This window comes from Topomyia yanbarensis, chromosome 2, assembly GCF_030247195.1.
Source record: "Topomyia yanbarensis strain Yona2022 chromosome 2, ASM3024719v1, whole genome shotgun sequence".
Taxonomy (NCBI): Eukaryota; Metazoa; Arthropoda; class Insecta; order Diptera; family Culicidae; genus Topomyia; species Topomyia yanbarensis.
Window position 1 is genome coordinate 263,158,672 of NC_080671.1, and position 16,265 is coordinate 263,174,936.

General features: G+C 40.5%; 1 protein-coding gene across 1 annotated transcript in view; it reads left to right on the forward strand.

Annotated features, from left to right (window-relative positions):
* LOC131680308 (calcineurin-binding protein cabin-1-like) overlaps positions 1-16,265 on the forward strand; it is a 1,393,806-nt gene that overhangs the window by 141,058 nt on the left and 1,236,483 nt on the right. The gene's annotated exons all lie outside the window — the stretch shown is intronic.

The following is a 16,265-nucleotide window of genomic DNA, read 5'->3' on the forward strand; positions in this document are numbered from 1 at the left end:
CCCAAGGGTATCAAAGAGCTCTTTGGGCCCGACTACACTATACTTTTCAGATCCCTAGAGACCTATACTAAACATCTAAACACTTGTTATTTCATTTCTACTGCGCCGACAAATTCCCTGGTCACTTCTTATGAACGATTTCTACATGCGAAGGGAAAAACATTTTACCTTATGCCACCCAAGGGTATCAAAGAGCTCTTTGGGCCCGACTACACTATACTTTTCAGATCCATGGGGATCTATACTAAATATCTAAACACTTAGAATTTCATTTCTACTGCGCCGACAAATTCCCTGGTCACTTCTTATGAACGATTTCTACATGCAAAGGGAAAAGCATTTTACCTTATGCCACCCAAGGGTATCAAAGAGCTCTTTGGGCCCGACTACACCATACTTTTCAGATCCCTAGGGACCTTTACTAAATATCTAAACACTTGGTATTTCATTTCTACTGCGCCGACAAATTCCCTGGTCACTTCTTATGAACGATTTCTACATGCAAAGGGAAAAACATTTGAACTTATGCCACCCAAGGGTATCAAAGAGCTCTTTGGGCCCGACTACACTATACTTTTCAGATCCCTAGGGACCTATACTAAACATCTAAACACTTGGTAGTTCATTTCTACTGCGCCGCCAAATTCCCTGGTCACTTCTTATGAACGATTTCTACATGCAAAGTGAAAAACATTTTACCTTATGCCACCCAAGGGTATCAAAGAGCTCTTTGGGCCCAACTAAACTATACTTTTCAGATCCCTAGGGATCTATACTAAATATCTAAACACTTGGTAGTTCATTTCTACTGCGCCGACAAATTCCCTGGTCACTTCTTATGAACGATTTCTACATGCAAAGGGAAAAGCATTTGACCTTATGCCACCCAAGGGTATCAAAGAGCTCTTTGAGCCCGACTACACTATACTTTTCAGATCCCTAGGGACCTATACTAAACATCTAAATACTTGGTAGTTCCTTTTTACTGCGCCGACAAATTCCCTGGTCACTTCTTATGAACGATTTCTACATGCAAAGGGAAAAGCATTTTACCTTATGCCACCCAAGGGTATCAAAGAGCTCTTTGGGCCCGACTACACCATACTTTTCAGATCCCTAGGGACCTTTACTAAATATCTAAACACTTGGTATTTCATTTCTACTGCGCCGACAGATTCCCTGGTCACTTCTTATGAACGATTTCTACATGCAAAGGGAAAAGCATTTTACCTTATGCCAACCAAGGGTATCAAAGAGCTCTTTGGGCCCGACTACACTATACTTTTCAGATCCATAGGGATCTATGCTAAATATCTAAATACCTAGTATTTCATTTCTACTGCGCCGACAAATTCCCTGGTCATTTCTTATGAACGATTTCTACATGCAAAGGGAAAAGAATTTTACCTTATGCCACCCAAGGGTATCAAAGAGCTCTTTGGGCCCGACTACACTATACTTTTCAGATCCCTATGGACCTATACTAAACATCTAAACACTTGGTAGTTCATTTCTACTGCGCCGACAAATTCCCTGGTCACTTCTTATGAACGATTTCTACATGCAAAGTGAAAAACATTTTACCTTATGCCACCCAAGGGTATCAAAGAGCTCTTTGGGCCCAACTAAACTATACTTTTCAGATCCCTAGGGATCTATACTAAATATCTAAACACTTGGTAGTTAATTTCTACTGCGCCGACAAATTCCCTGGTCACTTCTTATGAACGATTTCTACATGCAATTGGAAAAGCATTTTACCTTATGCCACCCAAGGGTATCAAAGAGCTCTTTGGGCCCGACTACACCATACCTTTCAGATCCCTAGGGATCTATACTAAATATCTAAATACTTGTTATTTCATTTCTACTGCGCCGACAAATTCCCTGGTCACTTCTTATGAACGATTTCTACATGTAAAGGGAAAAGCATTTTACCTTATGCCACCCAATGGTATCAAAGAGCTCTTTGGGCCCGACTACACCATACTTTTCAGATCCCTAGGGATCTATACTAAATATCTAAATACTTGTTATTTCATTTCTACTGCGCCGACAAATTCCCTGGTCACTTCTTATGAACGATTTCTACATGCAAAGGGAAAAGCATTTTACCTTATGCCACCCAATGGTATCAAAGAGCTCTTTGGGCCCAACTAAACTATACTTTTCAAATCCCTGAGGACCTATACTAAACATCTAAATACTTGGTAGTTCATTTCTACTGCGCCGACAAATTCCCTGGTCACTTCTTATGAACGATTTCTACATGCAAAGGGAAAAGCATTTTACCTTATGCCACCCAAGGGTATCAAAGAGCTCTTTGGGCCTGACTGCACTATACTTTTCAGATCCCTAGGGACCTATACTAAACATCTATACACTTGGTATTTCATTTCTACTGCGCCGACAAATTCCCTGGTCACTTCTTATGAAGGATTTCTACATGCAAAGGGAAAAGCATTTTACCTTATGCCACCCAAGGGTATCAAAGAGCTCTTTGGGCCCGACTGCACCATACTTTTCAGATCCCTAGGGACCTTTACTAAATATCTAAACACTTGGTATTTCATTTCTACTGCGCCGACAAATTCCCTGGTCACTTCTTATGAACGATTTCTACATGCAAAGGGAAAAGCATTTTACCTTATGCCACCCAAGGGTATCAAAGAGCTCTTTGGGCCCGACTACACTATACTTTTCAGATCCATAGGGATCTATGCTAAATATCTAAATACTTAGTATTTCATTTCTACTGTGCCGACAAATTCCCTGGTCACTTCTTATGAACGATTTCTACATGCAAAGGGAAAAGAATTTTACCTTATGCCACCCAAGGGTATCAAAGAGCTCTTTGGGCCCGACTACACTATACTTTTCAGATCCCTAGGGACCTATACTAAACATCTCAACACTTGGTAGTTCATTTCTACTGCGCCGACAAATTCCCTGGTCACTTCTTATGAACGATTTCTACATGCAAAGGGAAAAACATTTTATCTTATGCCACCCAAGGGTATCAAAGAGCTCTTTGGGCCCGACTACACTATACTTTTCAGATCCATAGGGACCTATACTAAACATCTAAACACTTGGTAGTTCATTTCTACTGCGCCGACAAATTCCCTGGCTTATGAACGATTTCTACATGCAAAGGGAAAAACATTTTACCTTATGCCACCCAAGGGTATCAAAGAGCTCTTTGGGCCCAACTAAACTATACTTTTCAGATCCCTAGGGATCTATACTAAATATCTAAATACTTGGTAGTTCATTTCTACTGCGCCGACAAATTCCCTGGTCACTTCTTATGAACGATTTCTACATGCAATTGGAAAAGCATTTTACCTTATGCCACCCAAGGGTATCAAAGAGCTCTTTGGGCCCGACTACACTATACTTTTCAGATCCCTAGGGATCTATACTAAATATCTAAATACTTGTTATTTCATTTCTATTGCGCCGACAAATTCCCTGGTCACTTCTTATGAACGATTTATACATGCAAAGGGAAAAGCATTTTACCTTATGCCACCCAATGGTATCAAAGAGCTCTTTGGGCCCGACTACACTATACTTTTCAGATCCATAGGGATCTACGCTAAATATCTAAATACCTAGTATTTCATTTCTACTGCGCCGACAAATTCCCTGGTCACTTCTTATGAACGATTTCTACATGCAAAGGGAAAAGCATTTTACCTTATGCCACCCAAGGGTATCAAAGAGCTCTTTGGGCCCGACTACACTATACTTTTCAGATCTCTAGAGACCTATACTAAATATCTAAACACTTGTTATTTCATTTCTACTGCGCCGACAAATTCCCTGGTCACTTCTTATGAACGATTTCTACATGCGAAGGGAAAAACATTTTACCTTATGCCACCCAAGGGTATCAAAGAGCTCTTTGGGCCCAACTAAACTATACTTTTCAGATCCCTAGGGATCTATACTAAATATCTAAACACTTGGTAGTTCATTTCTACTGCGCCGACAGATTCCCTGGTCACTTCTTATGAACGATTTCTACATGCAATTGGAAAAGCATTTTACCTTATGCCACCCAAGGGTATCAAAGAGCTCTTTGGGCCCGACTACACTATACTTTTCAGATCCCTAGGGACCTATACTAAACATCTAAACACTTGGTAGTTCATTTCTACTGCGCCGACAAATTCCCTGGTCACTTCTTATGAACGATTTCTACATGCAAAGGGAAAAACATTTGACCTTATGCCACCCAAGGGTATCAAAGAGCTCTTTGGGCCCGACTACACTATACTTTTCAGATCCCTAGGGACCTATACTAAACATCTAAACACTTGGTAGTTCATTTCTACTGCGCCGACAAATTCCCTGGTCACTTCTTATGAACGATTTCTACATGCAAAGGGAAAAACATTTTACCTTATGCCACCCAAGGGTATCAAAGAGCTCTTTGGGCCCAACTAAACTATACTTTTCAGATCCCTAGGGATCTATACTAAATATCTAAACACTTTTTTTTTTTTCCATACGTTTATTTGACACGGCATTTGCAAAAGCTTTTTACGCCAGTTTCTTTTTTTACATAGCACGTTACAAAAATCCTTAAGACTAATTTTAACTATACTAGTACTTTGTCTAAAACTAACACTGAAATCGCTTTATTGTTTGCTTTTTTCCTTTCATTGTTGTATTTCATAATGATCTAGTATTTTCGGGTGTATTTATTTACTTTTTTTCTGTTATTGTCTAAATTTAAAAACTAAATATTCTAGGACACTTTAAGCCTTGGATGAGAGTATGAGGAGATGAATTTAATTAAATTTTGACAGACGCTGTTTTTAGAAAATGATAGATAAGTTCCATGTATAGAGGATCGCGATACGCCAGGATGTCTCTAACAGGAACATGGATTGGTCTTCCTCGGACTTGTAAAGAATCTACTAATTGTGATCTGGCTGCACGATATTCAGTGCAGGACCAAACAACATGCTCAATGTCATGGTAACCTTCTCCACAAGCACAATGATTACCCTCAGCGAGCCCAATACGACGGAGATGCGCATCTAAAGTATAATGATTGGACATGAGCCTAGACATCACACGGATGAAGTCCCGACTTACATCCAATCCTTTGAACCATGCCTTCGTTGATACTTTAGGGATAATTGAGTGTAGCCATCGTCCCATATCTCCAGTGTCCCAAGATGTTTGCCAACTAGCAAGTGTCCTCTGTCGAGAAGCGCTATAAAATTCATTGTAAGCGATGGGTCTTTCATATATTTCACCATCTAGTGCACCAATCTTGGCTAAATTATCAGCTTTCTCATTGCCCGCAATAGAGCAATGGGCGGGAAGCCACACTAGGGTAAATTTATAACATTTTCTAGTCAGGTTACTCAGAGATTCTCGTATCTTCCCCAAAAAGAATGGATCGTGATTATCAATCCTCTTTGAGCGTAGAGCTGCAATTGTGCTGAGACTATCAGTGAGGATAAAGTAATGGTTCGGGGGTAAAGTATTAATTATTTGAAAACTATAGTGAACTGCTGCTAGTTCCGCTATATAAACAGAGGCGGGTTCTGCAAGTTTGAGAGAAATTGAAAAATTATTGTTGAAAATACCGAAACCAGTGGCCTCACTGATTCGTGACCCATCAGTGTAAAACATTTTAAGGCAGTCTATGTGTTGATATTTACTTGTGAATATTTTAGGGACCTCCCGCGAGCGTAGATGATCCGGAATTCCACGAATCTCTGCTTGCATGGACGTGTCGAAGAATAAAGTGGATTCAGGAATATCTAGTATATTGACGTATGTGGGAACATACCTAGCAGGCGTTATTTCTTGTGACATGTGATTGAAATACACTGTCATGAATCTGGTTTGGGGTTGAAGCTCGACAAGTCTTTCAAAATTTTCAATTACCAGTGGGTTCATAACCTCACATCGAATAAGTAAACGAGAAGAGAGATCCCAGAATCGGTCTTTTAAAGGAAGAACTCCCGCTAGTACTTCAAGACTCATCGTATGGGTCGACTGCATGCAACCTAAGGCAATTCGTAAACAGCGATACTGTATCCGTTCCAGTTTAATAATGTGAGTGTTCGCAGCTGAACGGAAACAGATGCACCCATATTCCATTACTGAAAGTATTGTTGTTTGATACAATCTTATCATGTCACTTGGATGAGAACCCCACCATGATCCAGTTATTGTTCGCAGAAAATTTATCCTTTGTTGGCATTTCGTTATTAGATACCTAATGTGGCCTCCCCATGTGCCTTTAGAATCGAACCAAATTCCAAGGTATTTAAAAGTCAGGACTTGGGCTATCCTTCTACCAACCAACTGAAGCTGAAGCTGAGCTGGATCACGCTTCCTTGAGAAAACGACCAACTCTGTTTTCTCCGTAGAGAAATCGATGCCCAGCTTTAAAGCCCAAATTGATAAATTATCCAAGCTATCTTGCAATGGTTGTTGTAAATTAATAGCTTTTGGTCCTGTGGCAGAAACCACCCCATCATCTGCAAGTTGTCTTAAAGTGCATGGGCTGACAATACAATTATCAATGTCATTCACGTAAAAATTATAGAGAAGGGGGCTTAGACAAGAGCCTTGTGGGAGGCCCATGTAACTTATTCTGAGTGTCGCCAAATTGCCATATGAAAAATGCATGTGCTTTTCTGACAATAAATTGTATAAATAATTATTAATTATCGGTGAAAGACCACATTGATGTAGTTTCTCCGAGAGAACATCAATGGAGACTGAGTCGAATGCTCCTTTTATGTCTAAGAACACAGACGCCATTTGCTCTTTTTTTGCGTAAGCTAGTTGGATTTCTGACGAAAGTAGCGCCAGACAATCATTCGTTCCCTTTCCCCTCCGAAAACCAAACTGGGTATCTGATAGCAAGCCGTTCGCCTCAACCCAATTGTCGAGACGTCGTAGGATAATTTTTTCCAACAATTTCCTGATGCAGGATAGCATTGCAATCGGTCGATACGAGTTATGATCGGAGGCTGGTTTTCCCGGTTTTGGAATAGCGATAACTCTCACTTGTCTCCAGTCGTGCGGGACAATGTTCTGCTCAAGAAGCTTATTGAATAAATTCAACAAGCGTCTTTTTGCTAGGTCAGGCAGATTCTTCACCAAGTTGAATTTAATTCTGTCTAGTCCCGGAGCATTATTGTTGCATGAGAGGAGTGCAATTGAGAATTCCATCATTGTCAAAGGCGAATCTATGAAATCGTTACTTGTGGGAGCATCGCGAGTGATTTTCTGCGCAGGAGCAGAATCAGGACAAATTTTCTTGGCAAAATTAAATATCCAACGATTCGAAAAATCTTCGCTTTCATTAGTCACGTTTCGATTCCTCATTCTTCTGGCTGTGTTCCAAAGAGTACTCATTGATGTTTCTCTTGACAAGCCATTAACGAAGTGTCTCCAATAACTAGATTTTTTGGCACGACGTATACTGTCAAATTTGTTTTGCAAAATAAAATAATTTTCAAAGTTCTCACGTATACCCCCTTTCTGTTTCATAATTTCTTTGTAGGCAACTTGTTTAGCTTCATATGCATCAGAGCACTCTTTGTCCCACCAAGGATTAGGGGGCCGTCTATTTATTGTCATTCCAGGATTCTATTTCGTTTGGGCTTGTTCTGCTGCTTCAATAATTAAACCCGCTAAGAATTCATATTCTTCGGTAGGGGGTAGCTCTTCTGTCGAAGCAAGAGAAGTGGAAATTAATGTTTCGTATGTTTTCCAATCAATATTTCGTGTTAAGTCATAAGGAACATTGATTGAATTCGTAAGGCCTAATTCACTGTTAATTGAAACAACGATTGGCAAATGATCGCTACCGTGAGGATCAGGTACAACCTTCCACGTGCAATCTAACCGAAGTGATGTCGAGCACAGAGATAGATCTAATGCACTTGGACGTGCAGGAGGTCTGGGGATGCGTGTTGTTTCGCCAGTATTTAAAACTGTCATATTAAATTCGTCACAAACATTGTATATCAAAGAGGATCGATTATCATTGTAGAGGGAACCCCACAATACTCCGTGCGAGTTGAAGTCTCCCAGTATCAGACGCGGAGCAACCATGGATTCCACTACCTCAAAAATTTGACGTTGTCCAATTTGAACTTTGGGAGGTATATATATAGAAGCGATAGACATGTCTTTGCCTTTAATGTTCGTTTGGACAGCTACAGCCTCAATGCCCACAAACAAGGGGATGTTAATTCTATAGAAAGAATAGCACTTTTTAATTCCTAGAAGCACTCCTCCATACGGGGTGTCTCGGTCTAGGCGAATAATGTTGAAATCATTTAAGTTGAAATTAATGTTTGAGGTAAGCCATGTTTCACATAGAGCAAAAGCATCGCATTTTAAATTATGCAGTAAAATTTTTAAGGAATCAATTTTAGGTATGATACTTCTGCAATTCCACTGTAAAACAGTGATGGAATCTTTCATTGGAGGAGGTGAATTACCCATTGAAAGATACAATCGCTGCAAGGATGGGCCATTGAGCAATCAGCTGCTCTAAAAATGTTCTAATTGTTGGGAGGAAAGCTGAAAGTATACTCTTTAGTGGTTCAGAAATATTGAATGCTTTAAAAATCCAATCAACAATTTCAGAAAATTTCAATATTCCTACCCCCGGCTGAGGCTCAGAGGAAGTCGAAATTTTATTATTTCCATTAATGGTGTTCTGTTTGGATTGTACGTTCCCAAAACCGGGCGGAATTGATTTCGGTTTTGAATCGGAATTTTTCGGTATTGGGCGCAGTTTATCTATTGGTGGAGAAATTTTAAGGCCCTTTCTTGGCAGCTTGGGAAAAGAAGACTGTTTTCTTTTTCTGGAATTTCCGGGTAAAACAAATGATGTACCTTCGCACGCTCCGTCAGAGTCAGACTGTTCCGAAAATAGAGATGTGTAAGTGTTTTCTAAGAAGATGGGTTTAGGGGTAGCATTTTTCAACATTTCTGCATAGGAGCGCTTAGACCTCTCCTTCAAGGATCGTTTAATTTTATCCTCCCGCAATTTATAAATGGGGCATGCAGGGAGCTCATGTGAGTTTTCTCCGCACATTAAACATTTTTCTGAATTTTCATTGCATGTATCTTCTTGATGAGAACCCCCACATTTGCCACACCGTGCCTTATTGGAACAGTAAGTGGCTGTGTGGCCAAGCTGTTTGCAATTAAGGCAATTCATTACACGAGGGATAAAAAGGCGAACAGGGAGACGAATCTTATCGATAATGACATAGTTGGGCAGCGCAGACCCACCGAAAGTCACTCGAAATGAGTCAGACAGTCGATAAATTTTTTTATCTCCTTCGTGTGATACTGAATGCAATTGCTTGCATTCAAGTATTTTTACGTCTTCAAGTATGGTGTCTTTGAAACGACCAACCCCATGCTTAACTAAGTCATCAACAGTCAAACTCGATTCTGTGATGACCCCATCAATTTCAATTTCCTTTGAAGGAATATACGCTCTATACTCACGCGTAAAAAGCTCGCAAGAAGCAATTGCATTGGCTTGTTTGAGACTACCAACGACAATGCGTATTTTATCTTTATTAACTTTGACGATCTCTTTTACATCCGAGAATCGCGAAGTCAAATCTTTAGAAATTTGAATGATATTTAGCGCCTTTGCTTTACGCCTAATAAATACAATCCATGGTCCCGTTGACGACTCTGGGTAAATTTTAATTCTAGTCGGATTTACATTTTCAGCATAAGGCTTAGGGGGAGGGTCTGTTACTCGTTCTCCCATCTCTTCATCCATTTTACCTAGTAAGAAAAACTATCACAAAAAGGAATGAAAAATATACCTGTTATCTGCTATCTATTAGGTGACGAAGACACCGGTAGAACACACCTCATGTGTTACGTTGTAAACTCGGTGCCCGTTGTTTGACAATGTGACACTTGCTGTCCTTCTTCGTCGCGTTGCTTCTTCAGTAGAGAAATAGTCCTACCTGCAACACTTCAAAACTCTCTCCGATTAAGCTGCTCGTCGGTATCACCACCACAAGCGCGCTCTCTTCGTTTCCACCACCTCGGTAGACAAATGTTGCTACCTGTGGCTTGCTGCGAAAATCCCACTGTCGATGCGGCACTTTTCGGTGCCACTTGTTTTCCTTATTCGTCGTACCACTTCTGCGGTAGACAAATAGAGCAAATGGGTCTACCTGTGACGCTTCCCTCTCGTCGATTAGAATTGCCCGACGACACCAATACACTATATTTTTTCTGTGTGTACAGGCACGATCACTGTCGATTTCTGCCACCGCGGTAGGCAAATTCGTCTACCCGCGGTTTGCTGTCAAAACACCACTTGTCGAGGATGCCGTTGACCACGCCTCCGACGTATCAACTGTCGACTCACACTTAACAAACTCGTCTCTCTCTCTCTCTCTCTCTCTCTCTCTCTCCCACAATAACGCATACAGCGTCTCGCACTCCGTCACTCTCTCGAGAACAAAACCTTCCACCTGGAGGCACAACCGTCTCGGTCGGTTGCAAAAACTGTTATGATATCTAAACACTTGGTAGTTCATTTCTACTGCGCCGACAAATTCCCTGGTCACTTCTTATGAACGATTTCTACATGCAAAGGGAAAAGCATTTTACCTTATGCCACCCAAGGGTATCAAAGAGCTCTTTGGGCCCGACTACACTATACTTTTCAGATCCGTAGGGATCTATACTAAATATCTAAACACTTAGAATTTCATTTCTACTGCGCCGACAAATTCCCTGGTCACTTCTTATGAACGATTTCTACATGCAAAGGGAAAAGCATTTTACCTTATGCCACCCAATGGTATCAAAGAGCTCTTTGGGCCCAACTAAACTATACTTTTCAAATCTCTGAGGACCTATACTAAACATCTAAATACTTGGTAGTTCATTTCTACTGCGCCGACAAATTCCCTGGTCACTTCTTATGAACGATTTCTACATGCAAAGGGAAAAGCATTTTACCTTATGCCACCCAAGGGGATCAAAGAGCTCTTTGGGCCCGACTACACTATACTTTTCAGATCCATAGGGATCTATACTAAATATCTAAACACTTAGAATTTCATTTCTACTGCGCCGACAAATTCCCTGGTCACTTCTTATGAACGATTTCTACATGCAAAGGGAAAAGAATTTTACCTTATGCCACCCAAGGGTATCAAAGAGCTCTTTGGGCCCGACTACACTATACTTTTCAGATCCCTAGGGACCTATACTAAACATCTAAACACTTGGTAGTTCATTTCTACTGCGCCGACAAATTCCCTGGTCACTTCTTATGAACGATTTCTACATGCAAAGTGAAAAACATTTGACCTTATGCCACCCAAGGGTATCAAAGAGCTCTTTGGGCCCGACTACACTATACTTTTCAGATCCCTAGGGACCTATACTAAACATCTAAACACTTGGTAGTTCATTTCTACTGCGCCGACAAATTCCCTGGTCACTTCTTATGAACGATTTCTACATGCAAAGGGAAAAACATTTTACCTTATGCCACCCAAGGGTATCAAAGAGCTCTTTGGGCCCAACTAAACTATACTTTTCAGATCCCTAGGGATCTATACTAAATATCTAAACACTTGGTAGTTCATTTCTACTGCGCCGATAAATTCCCTGGTCACTTCTTATGAACGATTTCTACATGCAATTGGAAAAGCATTTTACCTTATGCCACCCAATGGTATCAAAGAGCTCTTTGGGCCCGACTACACCATACTTTTCAGATCCCTAGGGATCTATACTAAATATCTAAATACTTGTTATTTCATTTCTACTGCGTCGACAAATTCCCTGGTCACTTCTTATGAACGATTTCTACATGCAAAGGGAAAAGCATTTTACCTTATGCCACCCAATGGTATCAAAGAGCTCTTTGGGCCCGACTACACTATACTTTTCAGATCCATAGGGATCTACGCTAAATATCTAAATACCTAGTATTTCATTTCTACTGCGCCGACAAATTCCCTGGTCACTTCTTATGAACGATTTCTATATGCAAAGGGAAAAGCATTTTACCTTATGCCACCCAAGGGTATCAAAGAGCTCTTTGGGCCCGATTACACTATACTTTTCAGATCTCTAGAGATCTTTACTAAACATCTAAACACTTGTTATTTCATTTCTACTGCGCCGACAAATTCCCTGGTCACTTCTTATGAACGATTTCTACATGCGAAGGGAAAAACATTTTACCTTATGCCACCCAAGGGTATCAAAGAGCTCTTTGGGCCCGACTACACTATACTTTTCAGATCCATGGGGATCTATACTAAATATCTAAACACTTAGAATTTCATTTCTACTGCGCCGACAAATTCCCTGGTCACTTCTTATGAACGATTTCTACATGCAAAGGGAAAAACATTTGACCTTATGCCACCCAAGGGTATCAAAGAGCTCTTTGGGCCCGACTACACTATACTTTTCAGATCCCTAGGGACCTATACTAAACATCTAAACACTTGGTAGTTCATTTCTACTGCGCCGACAAATTCCCTGGTCACTTCTTATGAACGATTTCTACATGCAAAGTGAAAAACATTTTACCTTATGCCACCCAAGGGTATCAAAGAGCTCTTTGGGCCCAACTAAACTATACTTTTCAGATCCCTAGGGATCTATACTAAATATCTAAACACTTGGTAGTTCATTTCTACTGCGCCGACAAATTCCCTGGTCACTTCTTATGAACGATTTCTACATGCAATTGGAAAAGCATTTTACCTTATGCCACCCAAGGGTATCAAAGAGCTCTTTGGGCCCGACTACACCGTACTTTTCAGATCCCTAGGGATCTATACTAAATATCTAAATACTTGTTATTTCATTTCTACTGCGCCGACAAATTCCCTGGTTACTTCTTATGAACGATTTCTACATGCAAAGGGAAAAGCATTTTACCTTATGCCACCCAAGGGTATCAAAGAGCTCTTTGGGTCCGACTACACTATACTTTTCAGATCCATAGGGATCTATACTAAATATCTAAACACTTAGAATTTCATTTCTACTGCGCCGACAAATTCCCTGGTCACTTCTTATGAACGATTTCTACATGCAAAGGGAAAAGAATTTTACCTTATGCCACCCAAGGGTATCAAAGAGCTCTTTGGGCCCGACTACACTATACTTTTCAGATCCCTAGGGACCTATACTAAACATCTAAACACTTGGTAGTTCATTTCTACTGCGCCGACAAATTCCCTGGTCACTTCTTATGAACGATTTCTACATGCAAAGGGAAAAACATTTGACCTTATGCCACCCAAGGGTATCAAAGAGCTCTTTGGGCCCAACTAAACTATACTTTTCAAATCTCTGAGGACCTATACTAAACATCTAAATACTTGGTAGTTCATTTCTACTGCGCCGACAAATTCCCTGGTCACTTCTTATGAACGATTTCTACATGCAAAGGGAAAAGCATTTTACCTTATGCCACCCAAGGGGATCAAAGAGCTCTTTGGGCCCGACTACACTATACTTTTCAGATCCATAGGGATCTATACTAAATATCTAAACACTTAGAATTTCATTTCTACTGCGCCGACAAATTCCCTGGTCACTTCTTATGAACGATTTCTACATGCAAAGGGAAAAGAATTTTACCTTATGCCACCCAAGGGTATCAAAGAGCTCTTTGGGCCCGACTACACTATACTTTTCAGATCCCTAGGGACCTATACTAAACATCTAAACACTTGGTAGTTCATTTCTACTGCGCCGACAAATTCCCTGGTCACTTCTTATGAACGATTTCTACATGCAAAGGGAAAAACATTTGACCTTATGCCACCCAAGGGTATCAAAGAGCTCTTTGGGCCCGACTACACTATACTTTTCAGATCCCTAGGGACCTATACTAAACATCTAAACACTTGGTAGTTCATTTCTACTGCGCCGACAAATTCCCTGGTCACTTCTTATGAACGATTTCTACATGCAAAGGGAAAAACATTTTACCTTATGCCACCCAAGGGTATCAAAGAGCTCTTTGGGCCCAACTAAACTATACTTTTCAGATCCCTAGGGATCTATACTAAATATCTAAACACTTGGTAGTTCATTTCTACTGCGCCGATAAATTCCCTGGTCACTTCTTATGAACGATTTCTACATGCAATTGGAAAAGCATTTTACCTTATGCCACCCAATGGTATCAAAGAGCTCTTTGGGCCCGACTACACCATACTTTTCAGATCCCTAGGGATCTATACTAAATATCTAAATACTTGTTATTTCATTTCTACTGCGTCGACAAATTCCCTGGTCACTTCTTATGAACGATTTCTACATGCAAAGGGAAAAGCATTTTACCTTATGCCACCCAATGGTATCAAAGAGCTCTTTGGGCCCGACTACACTATACTTTTCAGATCCATAGGGATCTACGCTAAATATCTAAATACCTAGTATTTCATTTCTACTGCGCCGACAAATTCCCTGGTCACTTCTTATGAACGATTTCTATATGCAAAGGGAAAAGCATTTTACCTTATGCCACCCAAGGGTATCAAAGAGCTCTTTGGGCCCGATTACACTATACTTTTCAGATCTCTAGAGATCTTTACTACACATCTAAACACTTGTTATTTCATTTCTACTGCGCCGACAAATTCCCTGGTCACTTCTTATGAACGATTTCTACATGCGAAGGGAAAAACATTTTACCTTATGCCACCCAAGGGTATCAAAGAGCTCTTTGGGCCCAACTAAACTATACTTCTCAGATCCCTAGGGATCTATACTAAATATCTAAACACTTGGTAGTTCATTTCTACTGCGCTGACAGATTCCCTGGTCACTTCTTATGAACGATTTCTACATGCAATTGGAAAAGCATTTTACCTTATGCCACCCAAGGGTATCAAAGAGCTCTTTGGGCCCGACTACACTATACTTTTCAGATCCCTAGGGACCTATACTAAACATCTAAACACTTGGTAGTTCATTTCTACTGCGCCGACAAATTCCCTGGTCACTTCTTATGAACGATTTCTACATGCAAAGGGAAAAGCATTTGACCTTATGCCACCCAAGGGTATCAAAGAGCTCTTTGAGCCCGACTACACTATACTTTTCAGATCCCTAGGGACCTATACTAAACATCTAAACACTTGGTAGTTCATTTCTACTGCGCCGACAAATTCCCTGGTCACTTCTTATGAACGATTTCTACATGCAAAGGGAAAAACATTTTACCTTATGCCACCCAAGGGTATCAAAGAGCTCTTTGGGCCCGACTACACTATACTTTTCAGATCCATGGGGATCTATACTAAATATCTAAACACTTAGAATTTCATTTCTACTGCGCCGACAAATTCCCTGGTCACTTCTTATGAACGATTTCTACATGCAAAGGGAAAAACATTTGACCTTATGCCACCCAAGGGTATCAAAGAGCTCTTTGGGCCCGACTACACTATACTTTTCAGATCCCTAGGGACCTATACTAAACATCTAAACACTTGGTAGTTCATTTCTACTGCGCCGACAAATTCTCTGGTCACTTCTTATGAACGATTTCTACATGCAAAGTGAAAAACATTTTACCTTATGCCACCCAAGGGTATCAAAGAGCTCTTTGGGCCCAACTAAACTATACTTTTCAGATCCCTAGGGATCTATACTAAATATCTAAACACTTGGTAGTTCATTTCTACTGCGCCGACAAATTCCCTGGTCACTTCTTATGAACGATTTCTACATGCAATTGGAAAAGCATTTTACCTTATGCCACCCAAGGGTATCAAAGAGCTCTTTGGGCCCGACTACACCGTACTTTTCAGATCCCTAGGGATCTATACTAAATATCTAAATACTTGTTATTTCATTTCTACTGCGCCGACAAATTCCCTGGTTACTTCTTATGAACGATTTCTACATGCAAAGGGAAAAGCATTTTACCTTATGCCACCCAAGGGTATCAAAGAGCTCTTTGGGCCCGACTACACTATACTTTTCAGATCCATAGGGATCTATACTAAATATCTAAACACTTAGAATTTCATTTCTACTGCGCCGACAAATTCCCTGGTCACTTCTTATGAACGATTTCTACATGCAAAGGGAAAAGAATTTTACCTTATGCCACCCAAGGGTATCAAAGAGCTCTTTGGGCCCGACTACACTATACTTTTCAGATCCCTAGGGACCTATACTAAACATCTAAACACTTGGTAGTTCATTTCTACTGCGCCGACAAATTC